The 27,442-nt window shown below is 38.6% G+C and overlaps 1 protein-coding gene across 8 annotated transcripts in view; it reads left to right on the top strand.

The window, feature by feature from the left end:
- LOC131065276 (uncharacterized) overlaps positions 1-27,442 on the top strand; it is a 263,489-nt gene that overhangs the window by 579 nt on the left and 235,468 nt on the right. The window lies entirely within an intron of this gene.

Below are 27,442 nucleotides of genomic sequence, written 5' to 3'. Positions count from 1 at the left end.
TGACTTGATGCTGAATGGTTTGGTAAATTAAACGTTTTGAAATGTTTGTGTTGTCAATGCGTTGCATGATACATCTTGAATCTCGACGTGACAGTTGGTTTGAATAGTAGTTTCTTGTTTGTGACCCAACCGGAGGCAAACAGGTTGCATAACTATGGATTAGTGAAATATTATAGATCAGGACATGCAGGTTCTTTGAAGGCTGCTTTTTCTTTTTCTGTACGGCTATATCCTCCTCACCTCCAGATTCACCGATCTTGTGTCCAATACATACCATATACTGTATCTCTTGGACACGCCTCTAAAAATGTACCCATCGTGAGATATAGCTCGAGTAGCTTTGGAAGACATGTCAAATATGGCTAATATGAAATTAATCTGTATAACACAAAAAAAGAAGAAGAAAGTATTTTGATTTTTTGAACAGAAGTGTAATAAAATACTAAATTCCGATACAAGGTCAGGCAAAAATCCCAGTTCTCGCATATATCAATTGTATACGTACTCATAATTGGAGTTTTTGGCTTGAGACATTTCTGTCATAAACTCTTCATGTTTATATATATCCACACACATAAATATAATGTGTGCGTACACACATATATTTGCTAAAATTACTTAGTTTAGGTCCAAGAACCAGAAAAAAAAGGGAATGGGACTTAACCTAGGGCTCAAATTGAATCCAAGAAGCAAAAGTTTTTCACAAGGTATCAACAAAGAACTATATAATTCTACCCAAACAGACATACTATCAAAATAGCTGAAGCCATAAGCGATACGACCCACCACACCCCAAAAAACAAAGTAGTAGAAAAAAAAAAGAAACAATCTAGTTTGGGGCAAAATACGTAGGCCTTGGTGCCCCAACATATACCCAATATATTTACTACATACTAAATTCCACTTTATCTCCATATCACCACATTTATTCAGATAAAAGGATAAGCCATCAGTGGGAGATATACCAACACAAAAAGACAATTTAATGACATCTCCTTCGGCCTCATTTCACAATCCAATATTGGGAGGATGAGCTTTGATGTTCTCCTACATCAATCTAATTGCATTTTGTGGAAAATTTTCCCACCAAATACTAGCAAAGGAGCCCTCTCTATCTCATAAACTCACCCCTTGATTGGCAATCCAATCCACCACTTGATTTCCTTTTCTACCTGTTTGAGAGAAATGAATATCTTCAAACTTATTGGTCAAAATCTTAGCCTCCTCAATGATCACCTCTAGTCTCCAATTCCGAATTACTTCTACATGTTCTTCACTCCAATTACCAACTTTGAGTCACCTTCCACCTGTAATTTCCTCCATCCTTTGTCTTTGGCAATCATTAATCCCCACAACAATGCTCTTGCCTTAGACATATTGTTTGTCTCTGTACCAAAATCATTTGTGTAGAGATCCACCAATTATCTGTTTGGATCCCTAAAGACACCACCATCCCCAACCTTCCTTGGATCACCTTAAGGGGCACCATCAAAATTGAATTCAATCCATCTAGGATCCAGAGGTTGCCAAACACAACTCAACGGCTTCATGTTGGTTTCCGTTTGTTTCTCCTTAGCCATCTAAATTGAGGTCAAGCATTAGCCCATTAGAGTTTATTATCTCTTATGAATCACTCATATATTTCTCCAAATTTAGAGATGGCACTTTCCACTAGATCCCATATTTTTTCTACCTTTTTCTCAATTCCTTGAAAAGTTCTTCTATTCTACTCAAGCCATATGTTCCACACAATCAGAGTAGGTGCATTGTTCTAGATGAATTGAAGGCATGGAATTTTAATCTTGAGATTCCAACTCTCTAGGAGGTTGGGGATGTTAGGAGGTGCAATCTAAACGAACCCCAGTTTATTTAGGAAAAGAGCCAAATTTTACAGAGCATGTCACAATGGAGAAAAAGATGGTTGTTGTCCTCATCTTTCTTTCTTCACATCGCATATCTTGAAGGGCCCTATCTACCCATGATCTACAATTCAATTTGTCCCATGTTAAAGCATGGTGTTTCTAGGCAAGCCAAAAGAAGGTGTTTGCCTTGGGGAGGCCTTTAGTGCTCCAAATATTCTTACTAGTACAAGAGCTAAGGTTGTCCATCTTGCTAAATTAGTAATGGAGAGCACAGTCAACAAGATCCTACCATTGTCATGACCTCTGCAAACCATCATATCTTCAATATTGGCACTCAAAATAGGCCATTTTTCTATCCTTTCTTGGAGAGAGGTGCAAGCATCATCCAAGTCCACCTTTGGAGAAGTCAAAATTTTTCATCTTTTATGTTGAGGACTTCCTATCATGTAATCTTTTACCAATTTTACTTCTAAATTTTCAAAAATGATTGACTAAAGGGTGCAAAAAACATATTTCCTTCAATGCTGTAATGTCCCCTTCTCATTGATGACCTTCCAGTGGTCCATTAGCCTATTCCTGAGACCCGTACGCTAGGTGGAATGAAGAATGAGGGTCCAACATTGATAAAGCGAGGACTTACTATTTTTAGTAAGTAAGGGAATGGCTATTCTGGTGATACTGTCCTACTGAGCTCTCCATGCTCTGTCATTGGGCGCGAAGATCATGCTTTTCGGAGCATTAGTTCTTGACTTACTATTTTTAGTAAGTGGCAGTATGGCATAATTCTATTTCTGGCAGTGGACAGGTTCCTAATCCTGCAGCAGTTCAGTGGTCTTCTTGGCTCAGTTTCATCCTGGTGTTGACAGTAATCAGTACGCGAGTCATATGCAACGCAATTAAATATTATTTCCTTATCCTAAGGTTTAATATTTAATTAATTTGATTAATTGCTACTGATTTATGGAATTTGGGATTAATGTCTATTATCTCCTAAGTTTGGTGAAATTCATGTGTAATAGGGGATGGCGAAATTCATGTGTAATAAGGGATGTCGAAATTACTTAGAGGAATATTATTTTTATATTGCATCTCTAATATTTGCCAAAGTGTTTAACGTGGGTCCATGCCTTTGGCGTGAAGTTTGACTTGTGGGAAATGGCGCTACACTTGGGGTCCACATGAGGTGAAATGAAATGCAAATGAAGGAACTGGAGTTTGGCGGAATTGGCATTTGAATTTTGATGGTGAGAAGTTATAAATAAGAGCCTTGGGCTCCCATTTGAGGCATCTTGAAAATTTGTAATGTTATGTTGCCGGTTTGGCGACAGAACTTGAGGCTTCGGAGTGTGTCTCCCTAGTGCTTCCGGGTTTCGTACTTGAAACATAGTACCTAGCTGCGTGCTGTATTCTACTACATTCTCAAAGCTTGCCATAGACATTTTTGGTGTTGAAGTGATTCTGGAGACTTGCTGGTTTTGCCTGTGGCTAAAGTACATTTTCGATCACACCTCTCTGCTGAAGCGACCGACGGTTATGGGTATCAGCTCTATCCTCCTTCCCAGCAATGGCGATACATTTTGTGAGTTTATAGCAATTTTAATTAAGCTTTGAATTTCCTAGACCAAATCGAAATTCTTAGGCTAGGCGTGGGTTTTTTGTTTGCATTGGAATGCGTGCCAAATTAATGAGGGGTTTTTGGTAATATGGTTTTGGTTAGTTGTTGTTGCACTTGATATATTGTGGGTTTGGGACTGGTTTGAAGTGATTTGGATGTACATTGAGGGAGTTATGAGCTTTTTAGCATTTTCATAGGCCACTGATTTGTAATTCCAGCCTGCAGATTGGTTTTAGCAGAACTTCATGTTTTTATTGTGATAATCTGAATTAATCTGAATTACTCTCCTTCTTTTATCTCTATTTTTGTAAGGTTAAGTAGTAGTACTACTAACCAGTTCTGCTTTGTTATTCTCATCGCACTGAAAAAGTGGAAGAGGCTGGCTTGCCGCCTACTATCAAGCAAATTTGTAATTTCAGTCCTCCCACTGCATAAGTGGTCAAGTGATAGTTATGTGTAATGGTCCTCCTGCTGCGTAAGTGGTCGAGTTGAGGTTGTTATGTAATTGCAGTCCTCTCGCTGAAATATTGCGGTTGAGTGATTCTTATTTTGTGTATCTTACTTGGCTGGTTCATCGCCAAGTTTCCTTGTTTTCCTGCTGGATAAGCGGAAGGGGTTGGCTTGCCGCCCAAGCATTGCATTGTATTTCAGTTTCCTAAGCTAATGACCCCCTCAACACCGTATGCTCTCACCTTCCCACATTGGGCACTTGGTGATCAGAAAGTGGAAGGGTTCCTTTCCCAGCATGTTTCAGTTTATGATTTCTAACCTTAATGGGTTAATTTCTTGTTAATGTTTAGTGTTGGCCTTAAAAGTAAAAAAAATATAGTTGGGATATTACAGTGGTATCAGAGCTGGTTTTCCTGCCAGCCTGTGAGTTTCAGTGGGTTCAGAAGTCTCCATGAGTGACAGAGACGTGAGATACTACAACAAAGAGCAAAAGAGACAGCATTTTCAAATTCCGACAGTGCCGGAAGAGGACACTTTCTCAGAAGTACTGAGAAACAGAGGGAAGGATGTAGATACTTCAGATTCAGTGGATTTAATGGTAGATAAGACTATAGAACCGAATGAGGCACCTGATAAGAAGGCAGAGAGACAATTCAATGCCATGATGGACATGATGTCTCTACTGCTGGCCAAGCTTAACTAGAACGTTGTTGGGGTCCCTAATCAACCCAACAATGGACCGGAAGCCAACACTTCTAACGCTCCTGTAGGCAATGGAAACGGGAGTAATAACGAGAGTAACAATGGAGGTTCAACTCGAAGGCCTTTAGAACCCGTATTTCTGCCAAGAGAAGTACAACAAGCTGAAACAGAGATACGCACAGCTGATGAAATCAGAAATAGCTACATGGAGTATGCTTCACTTCCTGGTGAGATCCGAGATATCCTAACTTTGGATTGGTTTATGAATCAGAAAATGAAGAGAGGAAGGAGGAATGACTATAAGTCTGCTGCCCCAAGAGATTATCAGCAAGCTCTTGGAAGAGTGACCTTAGCACACTTTGATGGAAGCGCTAAGAGTACAGCTAGAGCATGGGGTACAGAAGCTGGACAATTACTTGTCCTTGAGGCCTATGCCGGAGGAGGATGCCATCAAGTTTGCTACCTTGCACTTGGATGGAGTGGCCCACGAATGGTGGTACCATAGGTTGGTCACCCTTGTTCATAACTTAATCACCACCTATGCTGATTTCACCAACAAATTGATTAAGAGATTCGACACCAGGGATCCAGAGGTGAAGTTTAGAGAACTTGCACAACTCAGGCAGCAAGGTTCATTGGACACTTACGTGACTGAATTCCAAAACCTGTCAGTCATGGTGAGTAGCATCTCAGAGAAGCGGTTGGTTGTCCTTTTCACTGAAGGACTTGAGGAACCTTTGAGAGGTTGGGTCAAAGCTTTTGATCCACCCACCCTGGCAGAAGCTATTAAAAAATCTCGAAGCATGGAGTTGGCTGCCCCAAGGAGTAAAATTCAGTCCAAGCCTTTCCCTTTCAAAAAGGATAAGAAGAAGTTCACGAATCAGACCAAGAGGTTCCCTCCTCGTATGGATGATGAGCTCCGTCAAGAGCTCCGGAGGAAGAATCTTTGTTACTCTTGCAGAGAACCTTGGGCCCCCGGACATAAGTGTCATGGAAAGGGGAATTTGCATCAGATGGAGTGCTATTCTGCAGATGGATCAGATTCTGAAATTTCAGAACAACAAATTGAAGTTGAGGACAGCGAGTATGAATAGGCTCCTGAAGGGCCTGAATTTGGATCAGAAGATAGAGGAGTGGTTGCTCAACTCTCGAGCATTCACAAAAATGAGTCCTTTAGAGTTTGGGGTGTGATTGGAGAGCATCATGTCATTGCTCTCATTGACATAGGTGCAACACACAATTTCATTGATGAGAGGATTGTTGCAAAAAGGGGACTAGTGGCAGAGGAAGTTGAGGGCTTCAAAGTCATGGTAGCAGATGGCTTCACTATATCCTGTAATCGAATGATTTCCAACATGTCTCTGAAGTTGGGGAATCATGAAATCAGAGATGATTTCTTTGTGGTGAGCATTGGTGGGACTGATGATGTAGTCCTCAGGATTCAATGGCTGAGGTCTCTTGGTGAGATCACACTAAACTTACAAACCATGGAGCTGAAATTCATGTCTGAAGGGAAGAAGGTAGTGTTGAGAGGAATCTCGCATGGGGGACTTAAAGTGGTATCCTTGAAAAAAATGGAAAGGCTGATCTGCCATAATCAGGTGGAGTGGGCAGTAGAGTGTTTGATAATGCCTTCAAATCCATTGGTAGACAAGGGCAGCTATTCCTCAGATATTCAAGCAATAATCACGGATAGAAGTAAGATCATGGTCATGCCCTCAGAACCACAAAAAGAGAATAGGAACTATCCTGAAGACATTCAAGCTTTGATAACCAAGAGAAGCAAGGTGTTTGAAAACCCACCTCCTGGCAAACCCCTGAGAGAGGTGCCGAACACATTATTGAGCTTGAAGAAGGAGCTAAGCCAGTTATGATTACTCCTTACCGATATCCTAAGAAGCAGAAAGATGAGATTGAGAAAGCAATTCAGGAATTGCTTGACATGGGTTACATCCGGCCTAGCAAAAGCCCCTTTGCTTTGGCGGTTGTTTTGGTGAGAAAGAAGGATGGGACCATGCGCATGTGTGTGGATTACTGAGCCCTGAATCAGAAAACCATCAAGAATCGGTATCCTATTCCGAGGATTGATGAGCTCATTGACGAGCTACATGGGGTAGTGTTCTTTTCCAAGATTGACCTCAGATCGAGGTATCATCGGATTAGAATGAGAGCATCAGATGTGGAGAAGACCACTTTCAGATGCCACTTTGGGCATTTTGAGTTCCTAGTCATGCCCTTTGGCTTGACTAATGCACCCACTACATTTCAGTCATGCATGAACAAAATCTTCCAAGAACAGCTAAGGAAGTTTGTTTTGATATTCTTTGATGACATACTCATATTCAACAAATCTTGGAAAGAACATTTACAGCAGTTGGATGAAGTGTTAAGCATATTGGAATCCGAATCCCTGTTTGCCAAGGAGTCCAAATGTGAGTTTGGGATGTGTTGTGACGTATTCACACATCGCCCCATTGCAAATGGGGACCCCTGCTTTTTTGCTTTCTAGGGTTTGTTTTCTAGGTCTTTTAGGGTTTTGTCTATTAGCCTTTGCATTTTGAGTGTCGCCAAGGGGATCACCTGGATAGCAGGTCCTGCTGGAGTGATGTCCTGATCCTAAAATTTGGCTAAGTCGGAATGTCCTGATCCTGAAATTTGACTAAGTTTGGAAAACTGAAAATCCTCCAAAAACTAGATTTTGCAATATAGCTCCTGGAGGTCTGAAACCACTCTCAAACATCCTGAAAGTATATATGGAATATAACTTAAAGTATAAGAAACTATCTTTCTTCTTTCTTATACTTAAATGTTATATTCCATAAAATGATCCTGACAGAGAGTTCAAAAAGTCAAATTTCGCTCTTGACCCTTCTAGAGGGTCCAAAGCGAATTTCGCTCCTGACCCTTCCAGAGGGTCCAAGGCGAAAATCAACCTAGGACTCATTCCTTGCCTTATTTGACCAAATTTTGATTTGCAAGGCATTTTGAAGGGAAAATTGGAAATGATTCAAAACCTTGAAGAAAATGATGAATTTTGGACAAGGAAAGGCAATTTCGCTCCTGACCCTTCCAGAGGGTCCAGAGCGAAATTTTGAATAGCTCTCATCTTGCAATGAAAAAAGTCAAGTTTTGGACATAGATGAAACAAGGACATCTCCCTTTACCCACCCGAGAAAGTGTCAACTTGAAAAGATGAAGGACTTTGTTGAAAACCTAAAATTCGCTCCTGACCCTTGCTGAGGGTCCAGAGTGAAAATTTTATGGGGGATGTTTTTGCTTAGTTTTGGAATGTCAAAGAGGTTTCAAGGTGAAAAATGAAACATTTTGAGTCTAGATTGCAAAATTCGCTCCTGACCCTTGGTAAGGGTTCAGGGCGAAAATCTTAGTAGAAGACATTTCTTGCCTTGTTTGGTCAAATTGAGGTGATTTTGAGTTTGAAAAAGGAAGAACCAAGCCTAGAAAAGGAAATTCGCTCCTGACCCTTCCAGAGGGTCCAGGGCGAAAACCCTAAATCCTATCCTTTCTTCCAAAGTTTGAGCAATGCCAAGCTTAGACATGGGTGTAAAATGACATTTGAATTGCCTTGAAGTTGGGTTGGATTGCTAAGGATGCAAGTTTTGATGCTAAGAGGAAAATTCGCTCCTGACCCTTGCTGAGGGTCCAGGGCGAAAATCTCAAAATCTCCCATTTTGCCTTGCAAAACGAAATCAAACTTGGATTGGGAGCAAGAAGAAAGATATTTCCTGGCATTGTGAGGTGGATTGAAGTTGGAATGATCAAGAATTTGCTCAAAAAACTCAAAATCGCTCCTGACCCTTGCTGAGGGCCCAGGGCGAAAATTGCAAAATCAACCTATTTCCTTTGAGTTTTGGCTAAGGCAAGGATGCACTAGGGTAAAAATGGCCTTCAAAAACATGATGAATAAAGATTTGCTTCTAAAACTTGATGATTCTAAGCCAGGGAAGAAAAATCGCTCCTGACCCTTGCTGAGGACCCAAGGCGAAAATTTGAAAAACTCTTATTTCACCTTGCAGAAACGAAGCAAATTTGGATGAGATGAATGAAAGGGATCATTGCCTAACCTTGTGAGGTAGATTGGGGTTAAAATGATGGAGGAGTAAGCACAAATTTGAGAAATCGCTCCTGACCCTTGCTGAGGGTCCAAGGCGAAATTTTTGTTAATCTTCATTGAAGCCTTGATCAATCATTGATGTTCCTCAAATCCCCCAAAATTGCTAACTTCGAAGCATTTGGAAAGATTAAATCAAATTCGCATTTATTAAGGCATTGACAATTTAATAAATTAATTTTTAGGCCTTGAAATAAATTAAAAATTCCCCTTGGAGGCATTGAAATTAATTTTGAAAATGAAAAAATTAAGTTGGGCGCTCAATATTTGTTATTTGCCATTATTTGTCAAGTCGGCCTTCTTCTTAGTGGTTTTTATTTTATTTTAAGGCTTATTTGCTAGGTCGGCCTCATGGTTGATTAGGGTGAGCGCTCTATATAATGGGGGAGTATTGCTTTAAGTTTCAAATCATTCATTCATCCTTCTAAGTGCGAAATTGAGGAGCAAATTGGAGAGGCGAATTTCTAGATTGAAGGATAATTTCCAGATTTTGGAAGGTATTTGAAGGCGAATTTCCTGATTTTGAAGAAGCTAGTGGAAGGTAGAGCTCTTTTGAAGACTAATGGAGGCGTAATTCATCCAAGGGAAGACTACAATCTAAACCTTGTCTAGCAAAATCCAGTCTTCTTTCATCATTTTCGAAGGTCTTAGAGTTAAGTACTCAAGAGAAGGTATGGAAATCATTTTGAAATTCTTCGTCAAGGCTTGTTTTAATTTCATAGCAATTTTTGAAAAGAAGTCTAAGACTTGAGAGTTTGATTTTGTTGATTAATTAATTAGGAAATGAAGAATTCTAGATTTATCATGAAATTTCCTAATCAATATCTTGAATCTTCCCTTTGGAGAGTCTTAATTTCTACACTTTAAGATATAATGCTTAAAGACTAATTTTGGAATTTTTTGTGTAGGCATCAAATGGCGACTCCCAAGCCTGGAGGATCTACAAGTCGGCAGGCTCTCATCAAAGAAGATCCGGTCCAGGATAAGGACGACCTTCTCCATCTATTCTCCAGTCTAGCATCGACAAGGACGACCTTCTTCGGTCAAGCATTATCAAGAATAACTTCTTCCAATCCAGCATTCCAAGGCGAGGTACATCATCATCCTGCACATCAAAGACAAAAGAAGTCAAAGCAAGGGTTCGTTGAAGAAGCAGATAGTTTCAGAAGAGTTAATTAAAGCTAGCTTCTCAGCAACATCAAATTGGCATCAACCAAGTGTCAGACAAGGTGGCATCCTAGTCATCGCTCCTCCAGTCGGGTTGGTCCACCTCAGCATGTCCAGATTCGATGTACCTGACTCATTAAAGGTGGCACAAACTTCGATGTACCTACCCCAGCTATCCATTGGTCGAATATTCCAGAGAAGACGTGTCCAATTAATACAATTATTTCATTGGTCGGAATTAAGTTTGTTGTAATAAACCCTAATTAGGGTTTTCTTTGTAGAATCTTGGCCATTGATCTCAAATTGATCTTAGCCATTGAATTGTATTAAGGGCACTATATAAGCCCCGGCTCTTCATTTGTAAAGGCTAATAGGAAAGAGTTAGTGAATAGAAAATAGTTAGTCACTAGTTAGAAGGTGAGTAGTCAGTTGATAGAATAGCAATTAGAGTAGAATAGGAGGACAAGGCAAGAAATTGTTGCCATTGATTGTAAATAAACTCCATTTTCATTGAAGTAATGGTGAAGTGTGTCGTTTCTTGTAATATGCATGGTTTTTTGTTGAATCTTCAATTCTAGATGGTAGATGATTAGATTGAATGAAGGAAATTGTTGAATGCACCTGTGTGGAATCCGTCTAATCCAAACCACTAGCCTCTTGCTGATGGTAAGTGTGCCTTGCATGGTCAACTGGAATAAAATGAGCTTAATCTTAAGTCGTTACACGTCTATTGTTTCACGCATTATCTTGAATGGTGATCAGTGTCAGATGGTGTACGATTTGAACATATTGGAAGCATCCCTTAGAAGATTGCACTGAGTTGGTGTTGAATTGTTCAGCCTGATGGTGAGACCCAGCCCAGTAGGACTCCACCTAGTCATTCATCCATCTTCTCGCATTCTAGGTAGTAGAGTAGACTTCCTGAACCTTGCATCTTTTGCCATGTGTTTGTCTTCCAGTTAGTAAATAGGACTCGTGATTCCAGCAAATCAGACGTTTAGGTCATCAAGTGTAAGTCCCCTTGTGATTCCAGCAAAATCACATCATACCACAGAGAGCTTATCCACATGTAGAGATCCTACAACAAAGAACCTTGAAGTCATCCCGATTGATTCTTTTCGCGACATCTTCAGCATTCAGAGACTTTATTCAAGAGAGGATAAGGTACCTTTAGGTATTTTATTCTGTGTTCGCATGTGCATAAAAAACACATCAACAGGATGGAAGAGTTGCTCTACCTTGGTCACATCGTCAGTGCAGGAGGTGTGAAGGTGGATCCTGAAAAGATTAGAGCCATCATTGATCGGCCTACTCCCAAGAACATAACACATTTGAGGGGATTTTTGGGATTGTGCGGATTTTATCGGAGGTTTGTGAAGGGATATTCTTAGTTGGCTGCCCCCCTCACAGATCTTACAAAGAAAGGAGCCTTTGAATGGTCCAAAAAGGCACAAACAGTATTTGAGGAGTTTAAAAGGATCATGAGTTCCTGCCATGTTTTAGCATTGCCTGATTTCACCAAGCCATTTGAGCTACAGTGTGATGCATTTGGAGAAGGTGTTGGTGCGGTCCTCATGCAGGATAAGCATCCTATAGTCTTTGAGAGTAGGAAATTGAGAGGTCCTGAAAGACTGTATTCAATTTATGACAAAGAAATGCTGGCCATAATGCATGCCCTTGAGAAGTTCAGGCAGTACTTGGTGGGGAGTAAATTCATTGTTAAGACTGATCACAATAGTCTTAAACACTTCATGCATCAGAAAGATTTGAATGAGAGACAACAAAAGTGGGTGAGTAAGCTGGAGGCTTACGATTTCGATATTGAATATGTTAAGGGTAAAAACAATGTTGTGGCAGATGCCTTATCTAGAAGACCCCATTTAAGCTCATTATGCGAGCTTACTGCTGATTGGAGAGAGTTGCTGCTTGCTGATTATGCCAAAAATCAGTTTGCAACCAGCCTTATAGAAGGTACTTTTCATGATGAAAGGTACAAATTGGTTGAGGGATTGATACTGTACAAGGGGAGAATCTTCATAGTGGCTGAATCTAAGTTAAAAGAGAAGATTTTGAAGACTTTCCATAACATCCCCCTTGCTGGTCACCAAGGATATTTCAAAACATACAGGCAGATTCGGGAGAGATTCTCTTGGAAGGGACTTAAAAGTGATGTTTTGAAGTTCATTAAGGAGTGTCATACATGTCAGAGGCACAAAGATGAGCACACTCTACCAATTGGTTTGTTACGACCCTTGCCTATTCTTGGTCAAAAATGGGAAAGTATTTCCATGGATTTCATCACAGGGTTGCCTCGGGCTCAAGGGAAGGATAGTATCTATGTGGTGGTGGACAGACTTACAAAGTTTGCTCATTTCTTCGCCATCACAAGCTTTTTTACAGTAGCACAAGTTGCTGAAGTGTTCTTCCGGGAGGTGTTTAGATTACATGGGTTATCGAAGAACATTGTGAGTGATAGGGACAGCAAGTTCCTAAGTGTTTTTTGGCAAGAGATTTTTAGATTGTGTGGTACTATGCTCACTCCAAGCACCGGTTATCACCCTCAAACTGATGGGCAGACCGAGATAGTGAATAAGTGGTTGGAAGGCTATCTTAGAAACTATGTCTCGGAGCAGCAAAATACATGGGTGAGATGGCTTCACCTAGGGGAATATTGTTACAATTCCTCCTATCACATGTCCATCCGGATGTCACCATTCATGGCACTATATGGTTATGAAGCTCCTAGCTTCGTGGACTTGGTATTTGGTGATAGCAGAACCCCTTAGGCAAAAGATATGATGCAGCAAAGTCAGGATATTCTGAGGATTCTGAGGGACAATCTCCAGCATGCACAGAATCAGCAGAAGTTGTATGCTGATCAGCAGCGAATTGAGCGCACCTTTGAGGTGGGCGACATGGTTTATTTGAGGCTCTAGCCCTACAGATAGTCTACTCTCAAGAAGAGTGGGACTGAGAAATTGAAGCCACGATTCTATGGGCCTTTCAGAGTCAGCAGAAGGGTTGGAGAAGTGGCGTATGAGTTAGAATTGCCAACAAGTAGCAGGATCCATAATGTATTTCATGTGTCTCGCCTTAAGAAGGCTCTTGGACATAATGTTGTTGCTTCAGCTGAGTTATCTCCGTTTGATGAGGAGGGAGAGTTGGTTTTGGTTCCTGAAGCTATCCTTGAATTCAAGGAACGATCTTTGAGGAGAAGAGTGATCAGGGAATACTTGATCAAATGGAAGAATCTACTAGTAGAGGATGCTACATGGGAAAATGAGGAGATTTTACTGCATCCAGCCTTACAATTGCTTGAGGACAAGCAATTTTGGGGAGGGCGGACTGTAATGTCCCCTTCTTATTGATGACCTTCCAGTGGTCCATTAGCCTATTCCTGAGACCCGTAGGCTAGGTGGAATGAAGAATGAGGGTCCAACATTGATGAAGCGAGGACTTACTATTTTTAGTAAGTCAGGGAATGGCTATTCTGGTGATACTGTCCTACTGAGCTCTCCATGCTTTGTCATTGGGCGCGAAGATCATGCTTTTCGAAGGATTAGTTCTTGACTTACTATTTTTAGTAAGTGGCAGTATGGCATAATTCTATTTCTGGCAGTGGACAGGTTCCTGATCCTACAGCAGTTCAGTGGTCTTCCTGGCTCAGTTTCATCCTGGTGTTGACAGTAATTAGTATGGGAGTCATATGTAACGCAATTAAATATTATTTCCTTATCCTAAGGTTTAATATTTAATTAATTTGATTAATTGCTACTGATTTATGGAATTTGGGATTAATGTCTATTATCTCCTAAGTTTGGCGAAATTCATGTGTAATAAGGGATGTCGAAATTACTTAGAGGAATATTATTTTTATATTGCATCTCTAATATTTGCCAAAGTGTTTAACGTGGGTCCATGCCTTTGGCGTGAAGTTTGACTTGTGGGAAATGGCGCTACACTTGGGGTCCACATGAGGTGAAATGAAATGCAACTGAAAGAACTGGAGTTTGGCGGAATTGGCATTTGAATTTTGATGGTGAGAAGTTATAAATAAGAGCCTTGGGCTCCCATTTGAGGCATCTTGAAAATTTGTAATGTTATGCTACCGGTTTGGCGACAGAACTTGAGGCTTCGGAGTGTGTCTCCCTAGTGCTTCCTGGTTTCGTACTTGAAACATAGTACCTAGCTGCATGCTGTATTCTACTACATTCTCAGAGCTTGCCATAGACATTTTTGGTGTTGAAGTGATTCTGGAGACTTGCTGGTTTTGCCTGTGGCTGAAGTACATTTTCGATCACACCTCTCTGCTGAAGCAACCGACGGTTATGGGTATCAGCTCTATCCTCCTTCCCAGCAATGGCGATACATTTTGTGAGTTTATAGCAATTTTAATTAAGCTTTGAATTTCCTAGACCAAATCGAAATTCTTAGGCTAGGCGTGGGTTTTCTATTTGCATTGGGATGCATGCCAAATTAATGAGGGGTTTTTGGTAATATGGTTTTGGTTAGTTGTTGTTGCACTCGATATATTGTGGGTTTGGGACTGGTTTGAGGTGATTTGGATGTATATTGAGGGAGTTATGAGCTTTTTAGCATTTTCATAGGTTGCTGATTTGTAATTCCAGCCTGTAGATTGGTTTTAGCAGAAGTTCATGTTCTTATTGTGATAATCTGCATTACTCTCCTTCTCTTATCTCTATTTTTGTAAGGTTAAGTAGTAGTACTACTAACCAGTTCTGCTTTGTAATTCTCATCCTATTGAAAAAGTGGAAGAGGCTGGCTTGCCGCCTACTATCAAGCAAATTTGTAATTTCAGTCCTCCCATTGCATAAGTGGTCAAGTGATAGTTATGTGTAATGGTCCTCCTGCTACGTAAGCGGTCGAGTTGAGGTTGTTATGTAATTGCAGTCCACTCATTGAAATATTGCGGTTGAGTGATTCTTATTTTGTGTATCTTACTTGGCTGGTTCACTGCCAAGTTTCCTTGTTTTCCCGCTGGATAAGCGGAAGGGGCTGGCTTGCCGCCCAAGCATTGTATTGTATTTCAGTTTCCTAAGCTAATGACCCCCTCAACACCGTATGCTCTCACCTTCCCACATTGGGCACTTGGTGATCAGAAAGTGGAAGGGATCGTTTCCCAGCATGTTTCAGTTTATGATTTCTAACCTTAACGGGTTAATTTCTTGTTGATGTTTAGTGTTGGCCTTAAAAATTAAAAAAAATATAACTGGGATATTACAAATGCTTTAACTTCTAACTAGCGATTGTGCCAAAATCTAATCTTGTCCCCTTTTCCCAATTTTCATTCAATATCTAAACTAATGAGCTTGCAATAGGACCTAAGAAAATTCCAAATGCTTGAATCCATGGGGAGATTCAAAGTGTTTCTAAAAAGATCATTGGGATTTTTCTCTAGATATTTAACTTGTATGTGTTAATGCAAATTGCACTTATTATAGATATAGATAGATGTGAACTAAATCAAATTTAGTCTTCTATTTGCAGGTAAGTATCTTTAAATTCAGTTCTTTAACTTCTCTAGACTCAAGTAGAGAAAGACAAATCACAGGTATGTAAAGATGTATTTAGAATCTAATATTAAAGAATGCAGTAGATGATTTGCAACTAGTATAGTATCAGTTACTTATCTGTACTTTGATTGATATGAAGTAGTGCTTGATATATAATATTGCTCAAGTTTACCTTGATCACCGATAGACCTCGCCTAGGTAAGTATACAATAATGTTTGATATGATGATTAATTCACTAATAGTGAATGCCCAGCACTTGAAAAAATATATTCAATCTGCAGTATAAACTGCCCTTAATATGATGTCGATCTGCGATATAGAATGCCTTGGATATTGTTATCAATCTGCAATATCAAATGAATATATAATGTCAAACTATATCTTGTGAATATATGAGTCGTTGGGATTATCTCTGCTGAAGAATACAAGTCATTTATCAATTTCAATGATTGCATTCTTCCATCGAATGAGGCTATGTATGAATTGTAGAACCGATCCATGATCGGTTGTGTCTCTTCAATATCAAACGGTATGTCTTAATGGTTAGTTAACTAACTAACCCGATTCATATGAATCTCATTAGTTAGTTAGTACTAACTAACTATTAGTATGTTAACAATACAAACATGGATCGAACTATAATTCAATCGCATCTCCAGCACTTAACATTTGATATTGATTCATATATGTCTCAAGTTCATCTTAGATGTGAAGATATTAATCCAAGTCTTACATCGGTATGGTCTGTGCTTCAGTTTGTATATATATATGTGAATATATGCAAGGCATATGTTCACATATATATATATATATATACAAATAGATCTCAGTAATCTGACCATAGCTACAATATCTTCAACACTCCCTCTTAGCTAGGGAAGATTAACTAAGTATGAACAAGTTTAGATATCACACTACTTGTGATATCAAGGAGTATATTAAATATCAAGTCAACATGATATTTAAATATCCTGGTTATGGTATGTATACTGACATCATGATGTCTACCATAACTCATCGTGGCATATCCATGGATATTAAGTCTGCATAATATCCACCATTATTCATCCATAAGGAATATTGATACATACTCGATATCAAGTCAGCATGATATCTATCAATAATTCAAAACAATGATAACTATCAAGACATTTCCATAAATATCAAGTCAGCATGATATTCGTCGTGATAGTAAGCATTGTAAAGTCGTCACCTTACAATACTGAATACAAGTGTTCATTATTAGAAAGATCGTCACCTTCCCATAATGTACATAGGAGGGCAGGCCCATTAAAGTCAGAGTCAACACATATGACAACAGAGAGTTTACACATTAAACAACTTTATATATATAAGTACAAATAAAACAATTTTGAGACTGTCTCAATTACATTTCAACCATACCAAGTTTCTTCCTGAAGTGCTCCACTTTAGCTCTTGAAAGAGGCTTGGTGAGAATGTCTGCCGTTTGATCGCTTGTACTAACATATTCCAATTGAATAGCATGTCTCTCCACCATGTCTCTTACATAGTGATAGGGGATTTCAATATGCTTGGATCGATCATGGAATACTGGATTTTCAGAAAGCTTTATACAACTTTGATTGTCACACAGAAGAGTGGTAGGTTTTAGAGGCTTTCCAAATAGTCCCACAATCAACTTCCTAAGCCACACCACTTCTCGGGCTCCCATAGAGGCTGCTATGTATTCTGCTTCGGTAGAGCTTTGAGCTATAGAGGAGTGTTTCTTGCTTGTCCAAGAGATCATGGCAGATCCTAGATTGAAACAGTATCCAGAAGTACTCTTACGGTTAGTCACACTTCGAGTCCAATCTGAATCTGTGTATCTATGTAAGTCGAAATCAACTTTCTCATATTTAAGGCCATATCCAATAGTGCCTTGTAGATATCTCATGATATGTTTTGCTGCCACAAGATGTATTTCTCGAGGTTCACACATAAACTGACTTAAAGCATTAACTGCATAGCATATGTCAGGTCTAGTGTTAACCAAATGCTTAAGTGATCCAATGATCTGTCTATAATGAGTAGGATCCACAAATTTGGACTTTGCTGTAGCTTCCTTCAACTTGTGCAAGTTTCTTTCCATGGGTGTAGACATCGGTCTACAGTCCATCATTCCAAATCTCCTCAATATATCAATGGTGTATTTTCCTTGATTCAAGAAAATACCATCAGGTTTTTGCCATACCTCCAAACCTAGGAAGTAGTGTAAGAGTCCCAAATCCTTCATATCAAATTCTGCAGCTAGATCCCTTTTACATTGGACAATGAGATGGTCCTTACCCGTGATTAGGAGATCATCTACATAAAGTTTCTCTGATCAGCAAGTCACCATTAATAACCTTAAAATAGAGATTTGGATCTACAACATTCTTTGAAAATTCTAAGTTCATGAGATAGCTGTCAATTCTTTCATACCAGGCTCAGGGAGCTTGTTTTAGCCCATAAAGAGCTTTCTTCAGTCTGCACACATGAGTTGTGGCATCATGAACTATAAAGCCTTCAGGTTGTTCCAAGTAAACCTCTTCTTCAATAATTCCATTTAGGAAAGCATTTTTAACATCCATTTGATGAACCTTCCACCCTTTGGATGCTGCAATGGCTAATATTGTTCTAACCGAGGTGTATCGAGCTATTGGTGCAAAAGTTTCTTCGTAGTCAATACCTTCTTTCTGTGAGAAACCTCTAGCAACAAACCGTGCCTTGTGTTTTTCTATACTACCATCTGCAACATGTTTAATCTTGAATAACCACTTGGAGGACACAACTGATTTTGCTTCAGGTTTGGGCATTATGTCCCAAACATCATTTTTCAAGATGGATAGGTACTCTTCCGTCATGGCATCTTTCCATGCTTGACTCTTGAGGGCTTCACTAACACTTCCAGGCTCTGAGTCCAAGATTTCATTCATCAGTGCATCATAAGTTAGTTTCTGAGGCCTCTTGCTTTCTCTGAATGTACCATCAGATGCTGTGAAGCTTCCTGCTTCCCCTACTATTTTCCTAGCCCAGAGTGGTTGTTTCTTTTTGTTGATGTTTGGATTTTCTTCTTGATACTCCCTCTGAATTTCAGCTTCAGGTGGGCTTTCATAAGAAGTGTCTTCAGGAACTTCTGTCTGAACTTCAGGGAAGTAACATGTTTCCTCGTTTGAGGGAGGATTTTGTATTTCCAACTCATCATAATTCTTTGCCCTTTTGAAGGCAATATCCTCCTCAAATAGTACATCGCGACTTAGCTCTATTTGTCTCTGTCCAGGAATCTGGATTCTATAAGCCTTTGTAGTCTCACTGTATCCCACAAAAATACCTTTCTTTCCGGAAGGCTCCAACTTTGTTCTGTTCTTTTTGGAACATGAATATATACAGGACAACCAAATATCCTTAAATGACTTATGTCTGGTTTCCGACCTGTAAATACCTCCTCTAGAGTTTTGTGTTAAGATGAGAATGTGGACATCTGTTTTGGATATAAACTGCTGTTCGAGATGCTTCTGCCCAGAATGAGGTATCTAAGTTCTGATCGAACATCATTGATTTTGCAGCTTCCACAATAGCTCTATTTTTCCTCTTAGCTACTCCATTTTGTTGGGGATTATAAGGTACTGTAAACTCCCTCTTGATCCCTGCGGTTGCACAAAACTCTTTAAACAATTCTGAAGTATATTCTCTCCCATTATCTGTTCTCAGAGTCTTAATTTTCTTCCCGAATGAGTTTTCTGTCAAGGCTTTGAATTCTTTGAATCTATTTAGAGTTTCTTCAAATTCTTTGCACTTTAAGAAATAGATCCAAGTCTTCCTTGAAAAATCATCCACAAAAATCACATAGTATAAGGCTCCACCTATGGAGGGTTTGGACATAGGTCCACACAAGTCTGAGTGGACTAGCTCCAATGTAACTTTGGTTTTGCTTGAGCTATTTTGAAAAGAACCTTTGGTGTTCTTTCCTAGAGCACATCCTTTGCAGGTCCCACAGTGCGAGGGGTTTAACTTAGGTAATCTTGTTACCATCTTGTCTAAAGAGTTTAGAGCACGAAAATGTAAATGCCCTAATCTTCTATGCCAAATTTCACTCAAGTCTATAGTTTCATGAACAAGGGCTTGTTTAGGTTCAGTGCACAATTTGTAAAGATATCCATGCCTCTTTCCTATAACTTGAGCTTTCTTGAATGTAGATGTTTTAGGCCATGCCACGACTTTTCCATCCATGAAGGTGACCCTATAGCCATTATCCTCAAGGGCAGAAATGGATATCAGGTTCCTTTTGATTTCTGGTACATATAGTACATCCTTCAACTGAATAGTTATGCGTGATTCTAACTTGATTGTACAGGTCCCTACTCCCTTCACTGGATGTGCGGAATCATCTCCGATGGTAACTTCCTCATTAGTTTCTTCCACCATATCTTCCATGTTTTCTCGATATCCGGTGATATGTCGGGATGATCCACTATCAATCACCTAGGTGCAGGATTTGTTGGAAACTTGATTTGAAAGTGCTGTGTAGAATGTGAGCATTTCAGATTCCTCTTGAGAGTATGTTTTTCCAACCTTGGCATATGTTGCTTGCTTCTTTGTTCGATCTGGACAGTTAGTAGCATAGTGTCCATATTGGTCACATCGAAAGCATTGAATTTGAGAGACATCTTTTCTTGGTTTGCCCTTTCCATTAAATTTTCTCTTCTTCTTGAAATTCTTCTTCTTTCCCTTCTTCTTAGAGTTGGAATTAGTGTTAAGAACATGAATGTCCTCATCTAAGCCCTTTTGTTTGCTCCCTTTGGTGAGTAGTCTAGTTTCTTCTAGAAGACAGTCAGATCTTAGTCTGTCCAAGTTAGGAAGTTCAGGTCTTGCACTTATGCCTTGCACAAAAGGTTCCCATGAGTTAGGTAATCCACTTAAGGCAGTGTAGGTTAATTCCTTTTCATCAATTTTACATCCAACTGAAGATAGTTGATCTCGAAGTGCTGTTATCCTCATGAAGTAAGCATTTATAGTTTCATCTTTATTCATGCTTATGTTGTTTATTTGCCTCTTGAGTGCGAGTGTCGTGCCGGTATTATTGATTTCAAATGCATTTTCAAGTGATTTCATCATGAGACGTGCAGTTTCTTGTCTTGCTGGGATTGGAACAATGTGATCTTGAACAACATCTATGATCAATCTCATGGCCTTCTCATTGTTTTCTATCCAATGAGATTTTTCTGGTTCATCTTTAGGTTCGGTGATTTTATCGTATACATATGAGTATAATTTGTTTTCCTTTAGCAACATAGTGATTCTTAGCTTCCATGATGAAAAGTTATTTGCTCCATCTAATCGATCCTCGAATCTGATCGTGCTTACCATGTTTGATGAAGGAATTTGATTAGTCTTCAAATTATGTGATCTTTAGTTACTCAAGTTCAATTTAGGATCAGATTATATCCTGGCTCTGATACCATGTTAATGCAAATTGAACTTATTATAGATATAGATAGATGTGAACTAAATCAAATTCAGTCTTCTATTTGCAGGTAAGTATCTTTAAATTCAGTTCTTTAACTTCTTTAGACTCAAGTAGAGAAAGACAAATCACAGGTATGTAAAGATGTCTTTAGAATCTAATATCAAAGAATGCAGTAGATGATTTGCAACTAGTATAGAATCAGTTACTTATCTGTACTTTGACTGATATGAAGCAGTGCCTGATATATAATATTGCTCAAGTCACCTTGATCACCGATAGACCTCGCTCAGGTAAGTATACAGTAATGTCTGATATGATGATTAATTCACTAATAGTGAATGCCAGCACTTGAAAATATATATTCAATCTGCAGTATAAACTACCCTTAATATGATGTCGATCTGCGATATAGAATGCCTTGGATATTGTTATCAATCTGCAATATCAAATGAATATATAATGTCGAACTATATCTTGTGAATATACGAGTCGCTGGGATTATCTCTGCTGAAGAATACAAGTCATTTATCAATTTTGATGATTGCATTCTTCCATCGAATGAGGCTATATATGAATTGTAGAACCGATCCATGATCGGTTGTGTCTCTTCAATATCAAACGGTATGTCTTAATGGTTTGTTAGTAATAACTAACTAACCTGATTCATATGAATCTGATTAGTTAGTAAGTACTAACTAACTATTAGTATGTTAACAATACAAACATGGATCGAACTATAATTTAATCGCATCTCCAGCACTTAACATTTGATATTGATTCATATATGTCTCAAGTTCATCTTAGATGTGAAGATAATAATCCAAGTCTTACATCGGTATGGTCTGTGCTTCAGTTTGTATATATATATGTGAATATATGCAAGGCATATGTTCACATATATATATACAAATAGATCTCAGTAATCTGACCGTAGCTACAATATCTTCATTTGTTTCCTTACTCCAAAATTTGTTTCTTTCCATATAAACTCTCTGGGCCATTTTAGCCCCAAGACCCTATTTATTTTCCTAAATTTCTGAATTTAATTTCCCATGGTTTTAGGCTTGCATATCTCCTCCCATTTGACTAGATTATACTTGAAGGTGTTTTCACTACCCTCCAAAGAAAGATATTCTAGGAAGCTTCCAGGATCTTGGACACTTTGCCTGGGAGCTAAAATGCTGACATTACATATATGGGAATTGAAGCCAATGAAGCTTTAATCAATGTAATTTTGCTCGTCTTTGTGAGCCATTTACCCTTCCAAGAGGCCATCTTCTCTTGTAATCTATCAACCACCTTGCTCCATTCCACCTTTGCAGTTCTTTGATCCAACAGTGGCATCCCTAAATACTTACTAGGAAACCTATCTATCTCATAACCTAGAATCCTTTGAATTCCAGGTTTTCCACACAATGATATTTTAGAAAGAAAATTTTGGATTTCATTCCATTGACTTTTTGTCTAGTAGCTTGCTTATATTGTGCAAACACCTTTTTCATACATCTCGCTTCCCTAATCACTTCACCAAAAAGAAGCGTATTATTAGTGAATTGTAGGTGTGCGATGTTACTTATTCCTCTAGAGACTTGCAACCCTTTGAAGTTCCCATGTTTGGCGTCTTTCTTTAGTGCTCTTCCTTGAACTTCTGCAACAATAATAAATAAAAAAGGGGAGAGAGGGTCACCCTAACTTAAGCCCCTTTTTACATTGAAGAGATCCATAGCAATTCCATGGATTAAGATGGCATAGGAGGCAAAAGATATGCAATTGTATATCCATTTACACCATGCCTAATAGAAGTTGAACTTGCACATGGCCTTTAAGAGGAAATCCCACAAGATTATGTTATAGGCTTTGTTCATGTCTAGCTTAACAACAATGCCTTCCTTCCTCCTTGTCTTAATGGAATGGATAGTCACATGAGCTAAAACTATACCATCCAAGATTTTCTATTTTTGAGGAAACAACTTTGTTCCTCAAAGATTAGATCATCTAAGCACTTCTGAAGCCTAGTTGACATAGCCTTAATAATAATTCTATACACCATATTACACAGAGTGATTGATGTTATGGGACTTCTTCCCCAAGAGAGATAATAAAGTTATGAAATATCTCTTTAGAATTAAAAGGGAGATAAAAATAAAGGATATTATAATCCTTTGGTTTTAATAAAGATTAATAAAGAATGTTTATGAAAAATTCTCTTAAAAGAGAGGAATAATTATATTTATTAAAGGATAATTAAAGGTGACCTTTCCAAAAGGGTGTGATGGTTTGGAAACCACCCTTTAAAAGGTTATGTAAGTCATTTATGTGAGACTTGGAAGGGGGCATGGAGATCACTCATGGAAGAAGAAGGTCGTGGCTTGGTAGGCTATGAGGCATTTGGAGAAGGGGCACACAACGTGTCCAACTCGGGGTATATCGTACACCTTAGTACCTTGGCCAGGACTTTGTTATTTATGCCATGAAGGTAGGTTGGGTTCTATGTAAGAACATATGGGCTCTATTTAATCTATTAAATGTAATAACAAGGCTAGATTGTGTTGTTAGAAATCGTGCGTAGAACAAAAATCGTGAAAACTCACGAAAATAGAGATTATGCGCTAGTAACACAAATCGGACACAGCCTTAAATTCACACGAAAAACATGCCGCCAAAAAAATGATGCGAAAACAGGTCACAGTTTGGGTTTGCAGAGAAGTATGTGATGCAGTTTAAAAACTAGATTGTGGGTAGGAGAAAATGTGTGAACCGTAGGAAATTTTTTTTTTCGCTGCTAAAAACGCTGCCATGAATGAATGCAAAAGTACGTCGGTGCAGACGATAAACAAAAGTCATGATGCCTCGAAACATCCACAACCCCTCATGCAAATTTAAAAAAAAAAAGCAAATTATAGGAGAAAGAAAATCTGCCTAGAAAAAAATTTCGCGAACAATGTTATTCCATAAAAAAACAATAAAAAAATTTCTAGAAGAAAAATCCAGGTAAACAGAAGAGGCTACAAATTTTTCATTAAAAAATTCGCCAAATCCTAAAAAATCCCATCCACCCTCTCTGATACCATGTTATGGTAAATTGATGTTGTATTAAAACAATAGAGGCGAAAGCACTATATATAGAATTTACAAGAGACGATGTTTCTAAAAGAAACGATCGTTAACAAAATGCTAAAAGGAAACTTTCCTTAACTAAGTCAACTAGATGACCATTAATGAAGCAATACATATACATTATTCTAATAAAAATTGCAGCTCTATACCTGTTCCTACACATAGTAGAGAATAGAAAATTGTTGGGATAGGGGTTTGCCTTAGGTCAAATTTCGGTTTTGGAATTAACCATGAAATAGAATTGAAATGTAAATGAAGTGCTGTAATAGAAATGATTTCCTTTCAAGGGAAATGCTGAAAATGTCTGAAACACTAATGATATACTTTTTATGAAGTTTTGTTTGTCTTCACAAGGTGTTAGGGTTTCATGTAGATAGTTTTCATAAAACATAGAACATGAATGCCATCTCCAATGCTTGAATCTTGACTTCACTTCTGCTCCAATGCTTGAAAGAAAACTGATTGCTTGCTCACTTTAATTTGAATGAATGCTTGATTGATTGGATGTTGGATTGATTGAATGTCTTTTAAAATGAGAGGGGTAGACCTCTTTTTATACATGCTAGTCAAAAAACATTAAATTTCCGACACGAGCCGACATAGGATCTAAGTTCCCACCCAGTTTATGTTACCATTATGAGGACCCAAAATGGGCCCTAATTGGGAGGACCAGGTGCTTGGCCCATTAGGGACTTAGGATTTTGGGGGAGAAAGTGCAGATGATGAAAATATTGAGTTTGATGCATGGTGTGAGCAAGTTCAGGGCTCCAATCAGGCCTTGGGGGACGAATACCAAGGTGAGGGCCCAAATGAGGACAAAATTGTAAGAGAGTACAATTTAGGACACTACAATATATCCTGCCAAGAAATAGGTCAAGGTCAGCTTGGGAAGTAGTTCAAAACGTGTGGAATAAGGGATGAAAAAGAGGCCGACTTGGGTTTAAAGGGTAAAATCCCCTCCAAAGCATGTGGAACAAGTTAAAATAAGGCAAGCACCAAGATAGGAAGGAGAGGCCGCTCAGAGATAAGAGGAAGTCAATATGAAAGTTGAAAAACAATATAAACACTTGTCTCAGCGGACCTCCTTGTCAAGAATGCAAGTGTTACATGGAGCATATATTAAAGAAGGATCAAAACAAATACTTTCCACATCAATGCAAAGTGAATTCAAGGCAGATCATGTGCGAATTCAAACAGCAGACAAGTGCGAATTAAGGAAATCAGATCCCAAGCAAGTATGAAAAACTAAGGACAAGAAGTTCGCATTGAAAGTTTGAAGAAGGGTGAATTTGTGCAAGAAAAATTGCAGGTGTAGGGTTCAACAATGCAACTTAAGGTTTACCAAAGCATGAAGAAGGTCAACCCTTATCAAAGCAGAAGACAATCAATTCATGGAATGCATATAAAGGTGAAGCCCAAACATTCATTTTCTAAAACAATTCAAATCAGATCAGAGTAGAGGAAGGCAAATTTAAGGGCAGAAGTAAGTGTGAATTGCTGAAGCAAATCAGATTTCAAAGCCAAGCAGTGTGGAATGAAAGGAAGGACTGAATTCCAGCAGAGAATAGGTGCGATTTTGTGCAACATAATTGGACTCCAAGACAAGCATTGAATGAAAACAGGAAAAAGTTGCAAGTAGATGACCTCTTGAAGGAAAGAAATTAGTAATTCATATGCAGATTTGAGCATTTTCCTTCACAGTTTTATGCATTTCTAGAACTGTAGCATCATTTCCATTAGAATTTGAAGTGTTGAAAATGTCGCTTTCAGATAATAAGGAGGGCTTGTGAAGTGTTCTTGATGATATTTTTAAAATTCAAGTGAACTTGTTGCCTAGGATGAAATTTATTTCACAATGTCTCTTTGAAGTGTGTTAGTCAACATGAATCAGGAATGCAAGGTTAAACTTTCGTTTTATTATAGTCTTGCATTTCATTAATATAAAGGTTTCATTCACTTTCATGATTTAAGATATTCTCTTTCTTTTTAGGAATGATTGCAAGGTTAATGTAAGGAGATGGATGAAAGGACTTAATTACGACAAGAAGATCAAGATCAAGGAGATCATGGAGGATACAACCACGACAAGAAGATTAAGGATTTCCAAGAGGAAGATCACGAAGGATCTCCAAGATGAAGATGAAAATGTGAAAGATGAAACCTAAGGAGAGTATTTGAAGAAGCAGTTCACTCCTAAGAAGATAGTTTCAGAAGAGTTAATCAAAGTTAGAAATTCAAGACTTCTTTATGATGATATAGAAGTTGAGTTGAAACAAAGATGAAGGAAGGAGAAAGTTTACAAGATATACAAGTTGATGTGGTGCCTACTCATCTCCACCAATGGCAAGCCAAGGATTATTGTCTCCAAATTCATTGAACTTGATTCATCCAAAGGAGAACAAGTGGACATGTGAATGCATTGAATGAAGTGTCCTCATCTACTCTTTGTAAATTTTGCCATTGAGGCTATGTTAATTTTCATTGGCCCTTTTCCTCAAAAGGATGTGCATTTAAGGACTTGTAATTTTCTCATTGGTAGATATTAAATGTAAGGGTGGTAGTTATAACTAACTTCACGTAGGGTTTCATTGAATTATCTTGGCCATTGATTTAGAATGAATCTGGGCCCATCATTTGTAATCAAGAAGTCTGTAATATCCCAGTTATTTTTTTTTTTGATTATTAAGGCCAACACTAAACATCAACAATAACTTAACCCGTTAAGGTTAGAAATCATAAATTGAAACATTCTGGGAAAGGAACCCTTCCACTTTCTGATCACCAAGTGCCCAATGTGGGAAGGTGAGAGCATATGGTGTTGAGGGGATCATTAGCTTAAGAAACTGAAATACAATGCAATGCTTGGGCGGCAAGCCAGCCCCTTCCGCTTATCCAGTGGGAAAACAAGGAAACTTGGCGGTGAACCAGCCAAGTAAGATACACAAAAGAAGAATCACTCAACCGCAATATTTCAACGAGAGGACTGCAATTACATAACAACCTCAACTCGACCGCTTATGCAGTGGGAGGACCATTACACATAACTATCACTCGACCACTTATGCAGTGGGAGGACTGAAATTACAGATTTGCTTGATAGTAGGCGGCAAGCCAACCTCTTCCACTTTTTTAGTGGGATGAGAATTACAAAGCAGAACTGGTTAGTAGTACTACTACTTAACCTTACAAAAATAGAGATAAGAGAAGGAGAGTAATGCAGATTATCACAATAAGAACATGAATTTCTGCTAAAACCAATCTACAGGCTGGAATTACAAATCAGCAGCCTATGAAAATGCTAAAAAGCTCATAACTCCCTCAATATACATCCAAATCACTTCAAACCAGTCCCAAACCCACAATATATCAAGTGCAACAACAACTAAGCAAAACCATGT

Source organism: Cryptomeria japonica, chromosome 1 (genome assembly GCF_030272615.1).
Source record: "Cryptomeria japonica chromosome 1, Sugi_1.0, whole genome shotgun sequence".
Lineage (NCBI taxonomy): Eukaryota > Viridiplantae > Streptophyta > Pinopsida > Cupressales > Cupressaceae > Cryptomeria > Cryptomeria japonica.
Note: the sequence above shows the minus strand (reverse complement) of the source record. Positions and strands in the feature narration are given on the sequence as shown.